Here is a 15,311-nt window from a genome sequence, read left to right as displayed (position 1 = left end):
CACTACCGCGGGGGGATTTCTATGGTGGCACTACCAGGGGGGGATTACTACTGGGGGCACTACCAGGGGGGTGGATTACTATGGGGGCACTACAAGGGGGGGGACTACTACTACTGGGGGCACTACAAGGGGGGGGACTACTACTACGTTACTGTTATTTTATTTTATGTGCGGCCCAAACCAAGTTTTCATCTTCTAATGTGGCCCAGGGAAGGTGAAAGGTTGGACACCCCAGGTTTAGTTTGTCCCATTACTTTTGGCCCCTTAAAAGTGGGAGGCACATATAGAAACCGTTGTAATTCCTACACCGTTCACCTGATTTGGATGTAATTACCCTCAAATTAAATCTGAAAGTCTGCAGTTAAAGCACATCTTGTTTGTTTCATTTCAAAGCCATTGTGGTGGTGAATAGAGGCCAAAATATGAAAATTCTGTCAATGTCCCAATATTTATGCACCTGACTGTATATATAAGTATAGCCCCCATACTTGTCTAAGCATTTGTTTCAACGCTATACCAAGGCATCTATCCCAGGATAGGAAATCAGTGTCAAGCGCCTGATGCCAGGACATGACAGCTTGCTGAACTTCACCATCGGTTGCAAATCGTCTTCCACCCAGGTGCTTCTTCAATAGTCCAAAGAGATGGAAATCACTCAGTGCCAGGTCAGGGCTATAGGGAGGTTGGTCTAGTACCTCCCAATGGTAACGCCGTAACAACTTACTTGTGCGGTTGGCTGATTGTGGCCTGATGTTATCATGCAGCGATATGACGCTTGTTCACAGCAACCCAGGTCATTTATGACAAATTGCCCTCCGCATCTGGCTCAATGTGTCACAATAGCAGACAGCATTCACAGTATCTCTCATGGGGAGGAAATCAACAAGAAGCATGGACTTGTGGTCACAAAACATGGTCACAGGACCTTCTTTGCTGATGGAGTTGTTTTGAATTTCTTTGAAGGTGGGGACGATACATGTTTCCATGTCATGGATGCTTGCTTAGTTTCCGGTGTCACATGATGCACCCACGTTTCATCGTCTGTAACAATACGCTGCAATCAGGGCCGGCTCCAGAGGCTGGAGCACCCTGTGCTGGCTCTCTCTAGTGCACCCCTACATCAGACGCAACTGAAAATGGGGGCTTAACCTAATTACCATAGGACACGCCTCCTACATGACATTATTTGGAGGTGCATGGCCACACCTCCAAACAACGTCAGGCTGGGGGGAGCCTCACTAGCTGAGCTTCCCCCAGCACTCTCCCATCACTGAATGTATGCTGCGCGCATGCACGCAGCATCCATTCAGACTCCGAGGTCCGGCACTGCCACACTGCGTCATTCAGCATCATTTAGCCCCGCAATCTTGTTTAAATATGCATAATCACGGTGAATTCCTGTGAGGGGGCAGGGCTTATCGACACGATCCGGCCGGCCCCACCTCCAACTCGGTCTACCTGCTTCACCTACCTGGGCTTCTCCCGGGGAGGAATATTAAATAGTTGGCAAGTATGAGGTAGATGTGTACCATGGTGACCATATTTTGTGAAATTTGTGGCGAGATCCTCTAGCTGTATATAGAAATCTCTCATGATTAATAGTATCATTAACCAGGGAGATCCAGCTATGAAAAGAAGGAGGTTCCACCCCCAACCATGCCTGTGCTATAATAACCTTGGCCAGAGATAACCGTTTAAAAAAATACTGATAGATTATAATTTCAAACGATTCTTCAAGGGAGAAACCAAAGAGACAAATAAGTGGGTCAAGGATGGGGGGGGGGGTGGTTTCACAGCAGGTAAAGTAATACAGACACAGTCCCACATCTGTTTCCAAAAAAGTTGCACAGCCTGGCATTCCCAAAGCAGTTGCCAGAAAGTCGCCTCATTCGTGTTACATCTGCAGCATGAGGAATCTGCACGAAGCCCCATACTAAAGAGACTACTTGGAGTATAATATATTCTATGAAAAATAAAAAAAATGTATCTGTTGGTAGCGAATACAGGCAGTAGCATCCAAGTGCCACCAAGCATACTTGTCCACTTTTCGTCTGATAGAGTCCCCAAGTCAGCCTCCCATCTAGACCTCAGAGACCTCTCGAGGGCAGTAAAGGAAGAACAGGCATTTAATGTTGAGTAAAGAGCAGACACCACTCTTCAGTTGCCTATGGAGAGCAATCATATTTTAACAGGAGAATCCAGAATGGAGGGAGGGAAATCTTCAAACTGGGCACCCAAGAAATGACGTAACTGCAGGTAACGAAAAAAGGCAGAGTTAGGGACCCCAAATTTGGATTTAGGGGGAGATTTAATAAATCTCGGAGAGAGATAAAATTGGAGGTAAATAGCACCAACAAATCAGCTTCTAACTGTCACTTTACAGGCTGTGTTTGAAAAATGACTGTTAGGAGCTGAATGGTTGGTGCTATTTATCTCCAATTTTATCTCTCTCCAAGCTTCATTAAATCTCCCCCTTAATCTGATTGAAGGTTTAAGGCAAGGTGTCCTGATATATGTGACCTAAGGAGGTCATGCCAAAACAGGGCCAAAAAGACTTTCCATCAAAACTGCTGAACTCTGGGAATCCCCTATTATCCCACAGTGGCAATCAGGGTCATATCCCTGTGGATAAAGTAAGCTATTTGCAACCCTCCATAGCTCAACTGCCTGATTCAGAATGGGGGCACAGGTTAGAGGTCCTTTTATAGTTCTTATCCCAAAAAGAAGAAACTGCAGCGGGGTTAGTGCAGTTCCGATTTGCTCACCTAAGATGCCTAAGAGAGACCACCTACCTTTACATTTAATCCAATCAACTAAATGGGCTAGTTGAGCTGCCAGATAATATAAGCGAAGATCAGGCAAAGCAGAGAGTAGAAAGTTTAATTCCAGCCTCTCCTATCACCTCAAACAAAGGATGAGAGCAGGGCATTAATAACCTGGAACACATGCTTGGGGATATATATGGGGGAATGTCGAAGTATATAAAAATATTTGGGTTGCATAATAATTTTAAACAAGTTTATCCTGCCCGTCAAATTAAGGGGTAATTTCTTCCATAGGTGTATTTTCCTTCTAAATGTCTCAGTGATGGGTGTGAGATTTAAATGGACATAGTCCTGAGGCGTGCGCGATACCCAGACACCCAAGTATTTAAAACAATCAGTCCATTGGAGAGAGTTTGAGTGGAGTTTGAGCGATTGCGTGCGAGTCCCTAAGTGACAAAGGTGCTGAATTTACTCCAAGTAATCATAAGGCCAAAATAAAATCCAAATATGTTAACCGTGCGTAGCTAATTACGCAATGAAGCATCTGCACCAGCCAGAAACAGAAGCATATCATCTGCATATAAGGCAATGGTGTCCACCATATCACCCATGTGAAGACCAAAAATACCTGATTGTGCCCATATGTAACAAGCTAAGGGTTCAATAGCAAGAACAAATAGCAGAGGTGACAGAGGACACCACTGCCTGGTACCACGACCCAATGGGAATGACTGAGAGGTGAACCCATTAACTGTGACACGGGCAGTCGGAGAGGAATATAATTGTTTAAGCCAGCGCAAAAAGGTAGCTCCAAACCCAAACCTACGAAGCACTTCCCATAAGTAAGGCTACTCAGAGGCGGGCTGGGCCGGGGAGCAGGGTGCCATGTGCCCCCCGGGCCGCAGCGCCATGTGGGTCATGGGCCGCTGGCAGTCTGTGTCTCTGTGACACAGGCTACACTGTGTGTGTAGCGCTGACTGGACAGAGTTCGGTCAGCGCTACACTGACTAACACACAGCCACCGGCTCCGGCAGCTGTGTGTTTGTTTTGATCAGCAGCCAATGAGAGTCTAACAGACTCTCATTAGCTGCAGCTGCGCCCACTGCAGGAGCCACTCCATCTTCCGGCTCCCGCAGTGAGTAATGGGAGAGGCGTCATGACGTCATGACATCTGTCCTATAATGCAGAGCGGCCCGGCCTGGGAGGACAGATGGAGGAGCGGATGGCGGCGGCGGGAGCGGGGATTCAGGTAAGTGTTTTGTTTTTTTTATTATGTGTGTTTACTGGGGGCACTATATAAGGGGCTTACTACTGGGGGCACAAGGGGCACTGCACAGAGGAGACCACTGCTGGGGGCACTATATAAGGAGCACTGCATAAGGGTTACCACTATTGGGAGTACTGCATGGGGGGGTGAACTGCTACTGGGGGCACTATATAAGGGGCACTGCATAGGGGATACCACTATTGCGGGCACTATATAAGGGGCTTACTACTGGGGGCACAAGGGGCACTGCACAGGGGGGACCACTACTGGGAGCACTGTATAACGGGCACTGTATAGGGGGGGATCACTACTGGGGGCACTACTGAGGCCTGCATAAGGGGGTCCTCTCCTGGGGCACAGGGGGGCACTGTATATGGGCACTATGACAGGGGACTGCCCCATATCTTTATTTTTACTTTACATTAATCCCATATGGACCTGCCTCCTCCCTGGAACACTTGAGGGGGGGGAGGCGCCGTAGCACGCACGTTCTTCGGGCACCCTGGCTACACGCTACTCCTCTGCCAGGGCTGCCTACAGGAATTTGCCCCCAGGCTAAAAGTTGCCAGCCAGCCCCTGAGGCTACTCCACCGAGTTAAAGGCCTTAGCAGCATCCAAGGACCCCACCACGGCCCCTGGCTTAGCAGAATGCACAGTATGTAGATGTAGAAACAGCCGTCGCAAATTCTGAACAGTGGACATACTAGGCATAAAACCCATTTGGTCAGGGTGGACCACCTGAGTAATAACAGTATTCAAACGAATAGCTAATAATTTGGGTAGAATTTTGAAATATGTGGTCAGAAGCGAGATAGGGCGGTACAAATCCACCTGAAGCGGATCCTTCCCAGACTTGAGGATGACAACTGTATAAGGGCCTTAGACATGGAAGACGGTATAGAGCCTGTCTATAAGAATTGAGAATAAGTTTCTATCAAATGTGGTATGAAGAACTGCTTAAAGGTCTTATATGTTTCAAGAGGTATACCATCCACCCCGGGGCCTTTATTATTGGAAAAGGAGGAGATAGCAAAATCGTCCTGTTGGCTAGTTATTACGGGCCAAACACACCAGATAACTACCAGTCACATCCGCCTGAGAGTAGAGGGCATGCCTAGAGAACAGGAGTCTATGCTTTGACTTATCAAATAAATAATCTGACCAGTTTTTCTGTGCCACAAGTAATGCATCACGAATGCAGGTGCTAGACCAAATAGGGTAACATCGCTACAAAATGCACCAGTGAATAGAAGGGGAGATGGGTCTACGCTATTGATTACTGTTAAGGAGATATGCAATCTTAACACTTATTGAATTGCTTAATGTCAGTATATAGATGACACAGTAAGTACAATCAGGGGAGTTTCTACAGGGTGACCCTTAAGTCTGGACACTTAGGCAAAAGAGCATATTTTCCAAAAATGAAATGACGTGCATTAAATTCATCTGCTATCTTTCGATATGACCATCCTTCACGTCCACTGAGAAGAACCACTTCAATTCTTTCTTCTTTTCAACAAAACCATATTTAATGTGTGTTAAAAAAATATAGTTAATGAGATTTCCTATGTGTCCAGAATTTAGGGACACCCTGTATAATGGGTGCAGGGTGTGCAGGGCACACGGACCCCTGGGTCCAGGGGGGCCCACACCACACACCCATATTTTTAATACTTACCTCTCTGGTGTCCCACGTTAGCGGTAGCAGCACTGCACAAATCACCTGGAAAGTGGCTGCTGCGGCTCCCTATGCTGCACCGTCCTTGTCCATTTCCCCGGTGATCTGTGCATGTGCAGACTAGTGCCCAGAGTCTACTGCGGTGCTCAGTGTGCCGCCGGCCACCAGGGAGAGAGGAGGGGGCCCGGTCAGCCCATCCTCTCTTAATATGCCTGTGAGTAGAATATTCCATATAAGTGTAAAACATAAAGTGGATAACACAATGCAGTATTTATAGGTTAATAACTATAAGCAATGTGAGTGACCAAATAAATGATGCATATAGCGATAGATGGTGATAGTATGTTAGGTTTTATTGGGAAGGCACAGTACTATCATACTTAATGTCCTATTGTGGACTATGCTGCATGTTACTGTGCCAGCAACAATCACTGATCACTGTAATGCACCTTATTATAATGTTCAGGGGAATGATGGTATCCCATTCTTGGAAGTGCAGGGGATGGTGTGAGACCACAAGTGGTGCAAGTCCTGCCAGAGTAGTCTGCTCTGGAGGGGTGGCATCCCGTGCCCTCCGTTTGTGTCTTGCTGTGCATTCCCCCTTGGTATCTTGATGTTGTTGTCCTGCACTCCTGATTCTGCCCCCAATGCTAAGGGCTGACCCGTAGTGCGTCCGCACTCAGGAGTAGGACCGGCTACAGAAAACCCAGTCTAGCGTGTAAGTGCTTGTCCTCGCCTCTTTTCCTCATTACACCCCGCAGATTTGTTTTTATCTCTGCATAAGGGGGAGGGGGGGCAGAGCTTTCATTGTGCCCCAAGATCTTTTGCCGGCCTTGATCAGGAGTCACTTGTAATTTGCAGGACTTCCGGCTACCACGTCTCACACGATGCTGCGGTCCCTCAGCGTTGGCCCCCGACTCCACAGCATGTTCTGTGAAATATAATAGATGATTATTTTTCATTTTTGGTGTTGTGTTTTAAACAATATGGCATCTTGCATGTGGGGCAAGGACGGCGCAGCATATTAGTCCCAATAAGGTGCTAGGATTAGTGCCCATTTTCCCCAAACTGTGAATGCGCACCTACCACAATGAGGTAACACATAGACAATAATAATGGCAGCAATTAGCGCTACACCTAAAGGATGTCTACAAGGTCCACGAAAAAAGTTATGTCTTGTAGTAAAATAATTTTTCACACTCCACTTCTAATGTCACGCTGCTATTTCTCCAATAACACTGTTGTACTGTATGTCAGTAGATGAATCTAAAGCAATAAGGGGTAGATGTACTAAGCCACAGAGAGAGAAAAAGTACCAAGCAATCAGCTTCTAATTGTCATTTTTCAAACACAGCCTGTAAAGTGACAGTTAGGAGCTGATTGGTTGATACTCCTGCTTTAGTGGAGGTAACGGCATAGTTACCGACATTTCGGTGCAGCAGGGAGGGAGGGGGCGGTTTCAGTAGGCAGAACGGGGGCGTTCCGACGCATTTGCATTTTCGTGACCCCGCCCCCCACTTTATAATGCTGATATTACCGGCATTATAAAGCAGGGGGCTACGATGACGCAACTGAGCATGAATCGCGTCATCACACCCTCAGACCGCCCACTATCACGGCGGGCGGCGGGCACCATTCTGGGGGGCTTGCCTACTCTTGCGGGGTGCCAGGAGCTGCACCCAATTTTCGGGAAGCTCCCGTCAGTCCCGGGAGAGTAGGCAAGTATGGGTAACGGGGAGTGTCAGCAATAAATGCAGGCGTGTCGCGACTGTTTTGTGGGTGTGTCGCATCCTCTGTCTGCAATCCCGTATGGAAGAAAAAAAGTCCCTGGCGTCTTAGTGAGCACGCCCATTCTACGTGACCAGAGGGTGACTCAGAAGACCAATATTCCAAAGGATCTGTTTCTTTGTACATGGATGCTTGGATTTGCAAAGCCGCAGGGGGGCGTCTGCGACATTTGCATATTTTCGCACAACAGTTGCGTACGGAATCGCAGCAGCAATGACATTATCACACAACTCTGAATCAGGCCCAGAATACAATAAAATGTGTTTGAAAAAATACTTATTTGACATAAAACTTAAAATTGATATGACACAATACATATACACTTCCCATTATCAAGTATAACACACATGGCATTAATAGTGATATGTTCATATAGTATGTTATACAGACCTGATGTTATAAGCAATGGCCTCCAGCTAGAACAGCAGGTTTGTTAAGATGGTGTGCAGCACACGGAGGCCACATATGATGGCCCCATACCGGTCTGGCTCACATATCTGCTTTAATATACATGACATGTCCGGGTTGTATGCCTGGCAGAGAAGGAATAAGCAGGAAACTACATTTAGCCAAAGAGTGAGGAGGATTCACAAGGGGAATTCAACTGTGTATGTATCCCTTTTCCTTCTTCACTATAATGTGCCAGCAATTTCCCTGACTATACAGAGTGCCAGCAATCTCACTAACTACACGGTGTGCCAGCAATATCACTAACCATACAGCGTGCCAGCAATATCACTAACCATACAGCATGCCAGCAATCTCATTAACCATACAGCGTGCCAGCATTGGCGTAACTAGGGCAGGGCGAGCGGGGTTCGTGCCCTGGGCGCCGTTGGACCGGCGGCGCGGGGGGGGCGCCGCCGGCCATGGTACCGGCCCGCCCGCCCTAGATAGCCAGTGTAGCGCCGACCGCAAGGAGTGCGGTCATCGCTACACATTTGCACAGGACCGGCGCTAGGCTTCCAGCGCCGGTCCTGTGCTGCACGCCTGAGCCCGTTCCCTCCCCCTGAACGCTTGCCCAATAGCGCCAGGAGGCGGGCTCAGGCTGTGCATAACACACACATCGCCGCCAGCGCTGGCGGCGATGCGTGTGTTAAACAGCAGCCAATGAGAGTCAGATAGACTCTCATTGACTGCTGCAGCACCCACTGCAAGAGCCGGACTTCCGTCCGGCTCCTGCAGTGGGTAATGGGACTGACGTCATGACGTCATGACGTCAGTCCCATAATGCTGAGCGCGCCAGCCCAGGCGGGCTGGGGGGCGGGAGCGGCATCGCGATCGCGGACAGGAGCAGCATGGAATCAGGTAAGTATATTTTTATATATATTTATTTATTTTTAAACCTTACCTATCTGCACAACGGGGGAGGGGTTGGCTACTACTGGGGGGGACATCTACTGGGGGTGCCATTGGGAGGACCTCTACTGGGGGGGGGTACTCTACTGGGGACTACTACTTGGGGGGGGACTACCACTGGGGGCATTCTAAAAGGGGCACTGCACTCGGGGGACCACTAATGGGGGCAATAATAGGAAGGGCCACTACAGGGACCACTGGATAGGGGGGGGTCACTACTGGGAGCCTGCATCAGGGGGACCACTACTGGGGGCACTGCATGGGAGGGGGGGACACTACTGCTGGGGGCACTATATAAGGGGCTTACTGCTAGGGGAACTGCGGGGACCAGGGGGCACTAGATAGGGGGGATCACTACAGGGTGCCTGCATAAGGGGACTACTACTGGGAAAACTGCATGGGGGGGACTACAGTTGGGGGCACTATATAAAAGGGCACTGTATAAGGGGATACCGCTACTGGGCGCACTGCATTGTGGGGACTGCTACTGGGGGCACTGCATAAGGGGGAACACTACGTGGGGCACTGCATTTGGGGGGGCCACTACTGGGGGTACTGAGTAAGGGGAACTAATTGGGGGCTGTATAAGAGGGACCACTACTGGGGATACTGTATAATGGGCACTACTATGGGCCTGCATGAGAGGGACCACAACTGCATACTGGGGGTACTACTGCGGTTAAGGTGCATATGGATAGGAATGTTCAGTTTGAAAATAAAGGGGTGTGTCATGTTGACACGCCCCATTTTTAAGTGACCACGCCCATTTTTTGGCGCGCGCACCTTCGGCGCGCGCACATAGCGGTGGGGGGGGCTCCATTTTCAAATTTGCCCTGGGCTCCAAATACCCTAGTTACGCCACTGCGTGCCAGTAATCTCACTAACCATACTGTATGGCGTCATTCTAACTCATTACTCATAATGTGTGCCGGCACTCTCACTAACTATACAGCGTGCCAACACTCTCGCTAACTATAATGTATGCCGACACTCACTAACTGTACAGCGTGCTGACACTCTCAGACTATACAGCGTGCCGGCACTCTCATTAACTATAATGTATGCCGACACTCTCACTAACTAATTACTCACACTGTGTGCCGGCACTCTCACTAACCATACAGCTTGCTGACAAGCTCACTAACTACAAGGCATGCCGGCAATCTCACTGACTGTACAGCGTATCAGCACTCTCACTAACTATACTGTGTATCGGCAATCTCATTAGACATACTGTGTTTCGTCACTCTCACTAACCATACAGCGTGCCGGCACTCTCACTAACTATACTGTATGCCGACACTCTTACTAACTCATTACTCATACTGTGTGCCACTGCCGGCACTCTCACTAACTATACAGCATGTCGGCAAGCTCACTAACTATACAGCGTGCCGTCAATCTCACTGACTATGCAGCGTGCCGGCACGCTCACTAACTATACTGTATGCTTGAAATCTCTCTAACTATGGGGGTCATTCAGACCCACTCGTGAGTGGCAGTACGCTCGCAAGCGGGTCGATGTTCCCCACTGCGCATGCGCACGACGGAGGGAGCTCCGTCGTGCGCATGCGCGAGACCCGGAGAGCGACGGGCTCTCCATCGCTCCGGGTCTCGCACCAAAGGGGGCGTGCTGTCAATCAACTTCGATAGCAGGTTTCCAATGTCCATCCTTACATTATCCTCCTACAGGTGTTGTAACTCCACCAACCATGTTGCATTGCCGAGGGCGTGGCGGCCAGACGGAGGCATTCCCATGGGAACGCCTACCGTCTGAAGCCGGCCCCACTGACATCCCTAGTGATGTCAGTGGGAGTGATTTTGGCTCTGATAGAGCCAAAATCACTTCAGGGCTTGTGGCAGGGAGACCCTACCGCAGGGTCTCCGTCGCAAGTCCGATGGTCGGATGGGCACCATCTTTTTAGCCGCTCGCATATGCTGTTGGTGGTCACCCACAGCTATGCGAGCGGCCAGGAGGCCGCTCCGTTTTTATGGAGGAGGGCCCTGATTCAGAGCGAGAGCTCTGGTCAGAGCGTCCGGCTCTGAATCAGGCCCTATGTTTAGCCGCTGGTTCAAATCCCGACAGGAGGAGATTCTGACGCCGGCTGGTAAGGACCCTAACCCTAATCCTCCCCACCCCCCTGTCCCTAACCCTCCGTTAGAGGTACCTAACCATAAGCCCCCCTGGAGGTGCCTAAACCTAACCCCCCTTCCCGCACCATAAACCTAACCCTCCCAGGAGGGTGCCTAACTCAAACTCTCCCCCCTAGGGGTGCCTAGCCCTAATCTCCCCACCCCCAAAAACCTAACCCTAGCCCCGTTACACTCCCTAAACCTAATCCCCAGTGCGGCTAATGCTAAGGACCCCCCGGACTTACCTTGTTCGGGCTGGCGTCCTTCAGCGTTCCAGCATCAGGATTAAGATAGACGTCGGTATTTTGACGACTATCTTAAGTCCCCTATCGGGCTTTCCCTGTCAGGATATAGACCGGCGGCATTTAGTCCGCCAGTCTATAAACTGCATCCCCTCACTAACTATAACAGATAAATATAGTAATTTATGCCATTAAGATCATTAATTGAGGCTTTTTCTATCAGGACAATTGGACAATACATAGAAATTACCAGGAGCCACAAGGTCTTCATGTAATTTTTCATGCGCTGAAATATATCTTTAAAAATAAACAGAAATATATACATATGTTATTAATGAGGAAAATGACATTAGTATTACACCAGAATAAGTATTAATGTCTCTCAGGGTGTGGGGATAACAGAAAGACAGGGATAAATAGGACATTGTATTATCCGTATATCAGAGAGCTATGAAGCTCTCAGTCACCTCCATGCAGGGTCGGACCTACCAGCGGTGTAGCCGGTGCATTGCACCAGGGCCCATAGCAATGAAAGGGCCCACAGCTGGTGGCATTATCAGAGAGCAGTACTAATAAAGGGTCACACTGACTCATTACACTACGCCGCAGCTGGTCCCGGGCCATAACTAAGGAGAGGCGGTCTGTCTGGTGGAGAAGAGAAGACCCCTTCCCTTAGTATCCTCTAGCTGTCACTATACACTAGAGTTACTCCATTCTAAAGCTGGGTACACAGGACCCAGTGATACATTGCACACGCCGTACACAATGCCATAAATGTACAGCCACATAATAAGAAAATAACACCCACTTATATATACATAACACAAATGATCTATATGCACAAGTCTTTGCCATGCAAGCCAGGGACTATCTGTGTTATTTATATGAATAACATCTAACAAATATAGACTTACCATTCTCTCCCATCTCCCTGATCTCCTGCATGAGATGGGCCTCATATGCCTCCGGGCTGGTATACTTCTCTGCAAAGAAAATAAATGATTACAAGCACTATTAAGTCATGTATTGTCCAGCATCGGGCTAGTGAACTAGACTTCTGACTAGACCCCTACCAAATCCCAAACATACGAAACATCTACCACACAGAGGGGACCTATTTATCAAAAACAGTTGCGGAAAATCCCAGTTTTCAGGGGAAACACACAAATACGTATTATGAAGGAGGAACCGCAGCAGATATGTTCATACTTGCCGCGATTCCTCCATTTTCGACAGCAATACTGACCACTGTGCCAACCATAGTGCTGCCCACCACAATAACACATAAAATAAGAAATGTGGGATAAATTAAGTTAAGTGACAATTTTCCTGGAACAAGCAGTGAGACATAATTGGAAACCGTTTTAGTGCTATGTATAACAAACCACCTCTAATGCCTAGTGTAGTCTGACTTTTTTTTCTCTTCACCCCCCCTTCCTCTCTCTTCCCCACCCCAACACTTTCTCCCCACCTCTTCTCCCTCCCTATACTGTCTCTCTCTATCACCGCCCCCTCACTCTTTCCTGTAACGTCACTGACACTGGTGGGAGGGGTCAGACCAGCTGTCACTACCAGCCAACGTGATGACATCATTTTTATCAGCAATCACTTTTTTTCTTTATAGAGATTGGAAAAACGTATTTGATAAATAAAAACTCACCATGCATTTTCATATAGGCCGGAATTTCCGGGGTTGTGTCTGCAGATAATAAAATATATCAATTTGTAACATTATCTGAACTGAAACCCATATTTGGCCATTCAGTTACATTATTTAAAGGAAACTGTTAAAATAAAGCATACAAATAACAGAGACACAGGGACATGAGGGTCTATGGGCCTGATTCAGCAAGAATCGCAATTGCTAAGCTGCACGCAGGCTATAGATATATGATGTATGCACGCAGGCTATAGATATATAATGTATGCACGCAAGCTATAGATATATGATATATGCATGCAGGCTATAGATATATGATGTATGCACGCAGGCTATAGATATATGATGTATGCATGCAGGCAGCTTTGCAATTGTGACCCTTACAGATATGGTAATGCAGCAGGAGGCATCATGCCCTCTGTGCATTACTTATCCGAGCTGCGTTGTCCAACATAGCATCGGATGCTCTGCGAAACTAAGGTGACCCATGGGGTCATGCAATCTGGCCACCGCAGATAAGGGGAAGAGGCCAGGAAATCTCCGTCAGCCGACAGAGATCCTGGGCCCTCATTCAGAGCCGTTCGCTATTTGCGGTCGTTCGTTTAAAAACAAGGGGTGGCTATTCAAATGATCCGTACGCACATTGCAGTCTGTTCACACCTCTAAGTCTGAACGAACGAGCAAAACATACGCTCGTTTATTTGTTAAAAACGCCCCCTGGCCGCTCGCATCCTACGTCATGTCCGCTATTTATTAGATTAATCGAGTACATCGACAAGGGTATGAACTGCTCGCTATTCTTGTGGTTGGTGTTTGCTACCACAAATTTGCGAGCAGTTCTGGCTCTAAAATAACCCAGTGACGTGATCAATGACGCTGCTGTTTTAAATATACACACCCATAAAACGCCCGTTTTGACCTTTAAGCACGCCTGCGTTCGGATCTCCACTCCCCATTTTCAAGCACCTTCCCCTGTTACCACCCACATACGCCTCATTCTGTCACTCAAAATAGCAGGCACTCGCTATATAGCGTACAAACGATTTTCGGCCGCACTGACTGGTTCGCGCATGCGTACTAAAAAGCGTACGCATGCGCAGATGTGCAAACATCGCTCGGAACGAGCGTACTGCCGCTAACGAGCGGCTCTGAGTGAGGGCCTTGGTCTCTTCCCTCCCCCCTAACACCAGCAACACGTCTCCGTTTTGGGAAATGGAGGCCATCGCCGCCCATTCCCTGTCCACAAATGGTGGCAGACTGTCAATCAATAACAGTCTGCTGCCAGACTGCATGCGGGATCGCAGACCCATTCAACACATGAGCACAACGGGTCAGGTGCCTGCGCATATTCTAAAATTCAGTACGGGCCCCGAGTGTTCGCACACAGGGCCTGATTCAGAGCCGCTTGCTCTGACAGAGCGCTCGCTCTTAATCAGGGCCGGGCTTTTTTTTTTTTGGAGCGGCCTCTTGGCCGCTCGCATAGCTGTGGGTGACCACCCACAGCTAAAGCGAGCGGACATGATGATGGTCGCGATGGTCTTGATGATGTGCATGATGATGGTCTGGTCGGGCTTGCGACGAGACCCTTGTGGTAGGGTCTCATTCATCGCAAGCCCCAGGGAGCTTTCGGCTCTAACAGAGCCGGAAGCTCTCCACTGACATCACTTGTGATGTCAGTGGGGCCGCCCTCAAACGGCAGGCGTTCTCATGGGCAGCCAACCCCCCGGCCCGCCCACCAAAGGGGGCGAGCTGTCACTCAACATCATCAGCTCACCCCCTTTGGTGCGAGACCCGGAGCGACGGATTGCCCGTCGCTAACCGGGTCTCGCGCATGCGCGCAATGGAGCTGGCTCCGTTGTACGCATGCATTGTGGGCCACCATCGACCCGGTTGCGAGCGCTCAGCGTTTGCGACCGGGTCTGAATTAGGCCCACAGAGCGGCAGTGACAGTCTACTGCCATTGGGGGGCTGCAAAGACCCCCGTTTCCGTTGGGGGTGAAGGAAGGGGCCAGGATTTTCAACGGCTGATGGAGATTTCCTGGCCTCTTTCCCTCATCTGCGATAGCCAGGCTGTGTGACTCCATGGTCACTCAGCCGGACAGGGAGTACTATACGCTGATGATCGGATGCTGCGTCCGTGGACGCAGGTCGGATCATTAATGCATGCAGGAGACGTGATGCCTCCTGCTGCATTAACATAACTGCAAGGCCGGAATTGCAAAGCTGCTTGTGTGCAGCTTTGCAATTCCATCCTATGCTGAATCACCCCCACAGTCTCAAGTCAAGACAACAAAAATGTCAAATTGCCTTTTAGATTGAGTTAAGGCCCATAATCAACATAATGAGGGGTATTCAATTAGGCTGCGAAAAGCGATAATTTATTGCCGATGACGACATTTTCGCATTTTTCAATTATCCC

General features: G+C 48.9%; 1 long non-coding RNA gene across 1 annotated transcript; it reads right to left on the bottom strand.

Annotated features, from left to right (window-relative positions):
- Positions 1-6,040: 6,040 nt before the first annotated feature.
- Positions 6,041-13,632, bottom strand: LOC148516647 (uncharacterized). The gene is made up of 5 exons (XR_015879394.1): positions 12,893-13,632; positions 12,147-12,215; positions 11,483-11,529; positions 7,889-8,031; positions 6,041-6,641 (listed from the first exon to the last, which is right to left on the bottom strand). It is a non-coding gene; the product is annotated as an uncharacterized LOC148516647 (long non-coding RNA).
- Between the last annotated feature and the right edge of the window lie 1,679 nt (positions 13,633-15,311).

Source organism: Taudactylus pleione, unplaced genomic scaffold, assembly GCF_031769625.1.
Source record: "Taudactylus pleione unplaced genomic scaffold, aTauple2 ptg000244l, whole genome shotgun sequence".
NCBI lineage: Eukaryota > Metazoa > Chordata > Amphibia > Anura > Myobatrachidae > Taudactylus > Taudactylus pleione.
The sequence above is the reverse complement of the archived record's forward strand: the minus strand, read 5'-3'. Positions and strand labels throughout refer to the sequence as shown.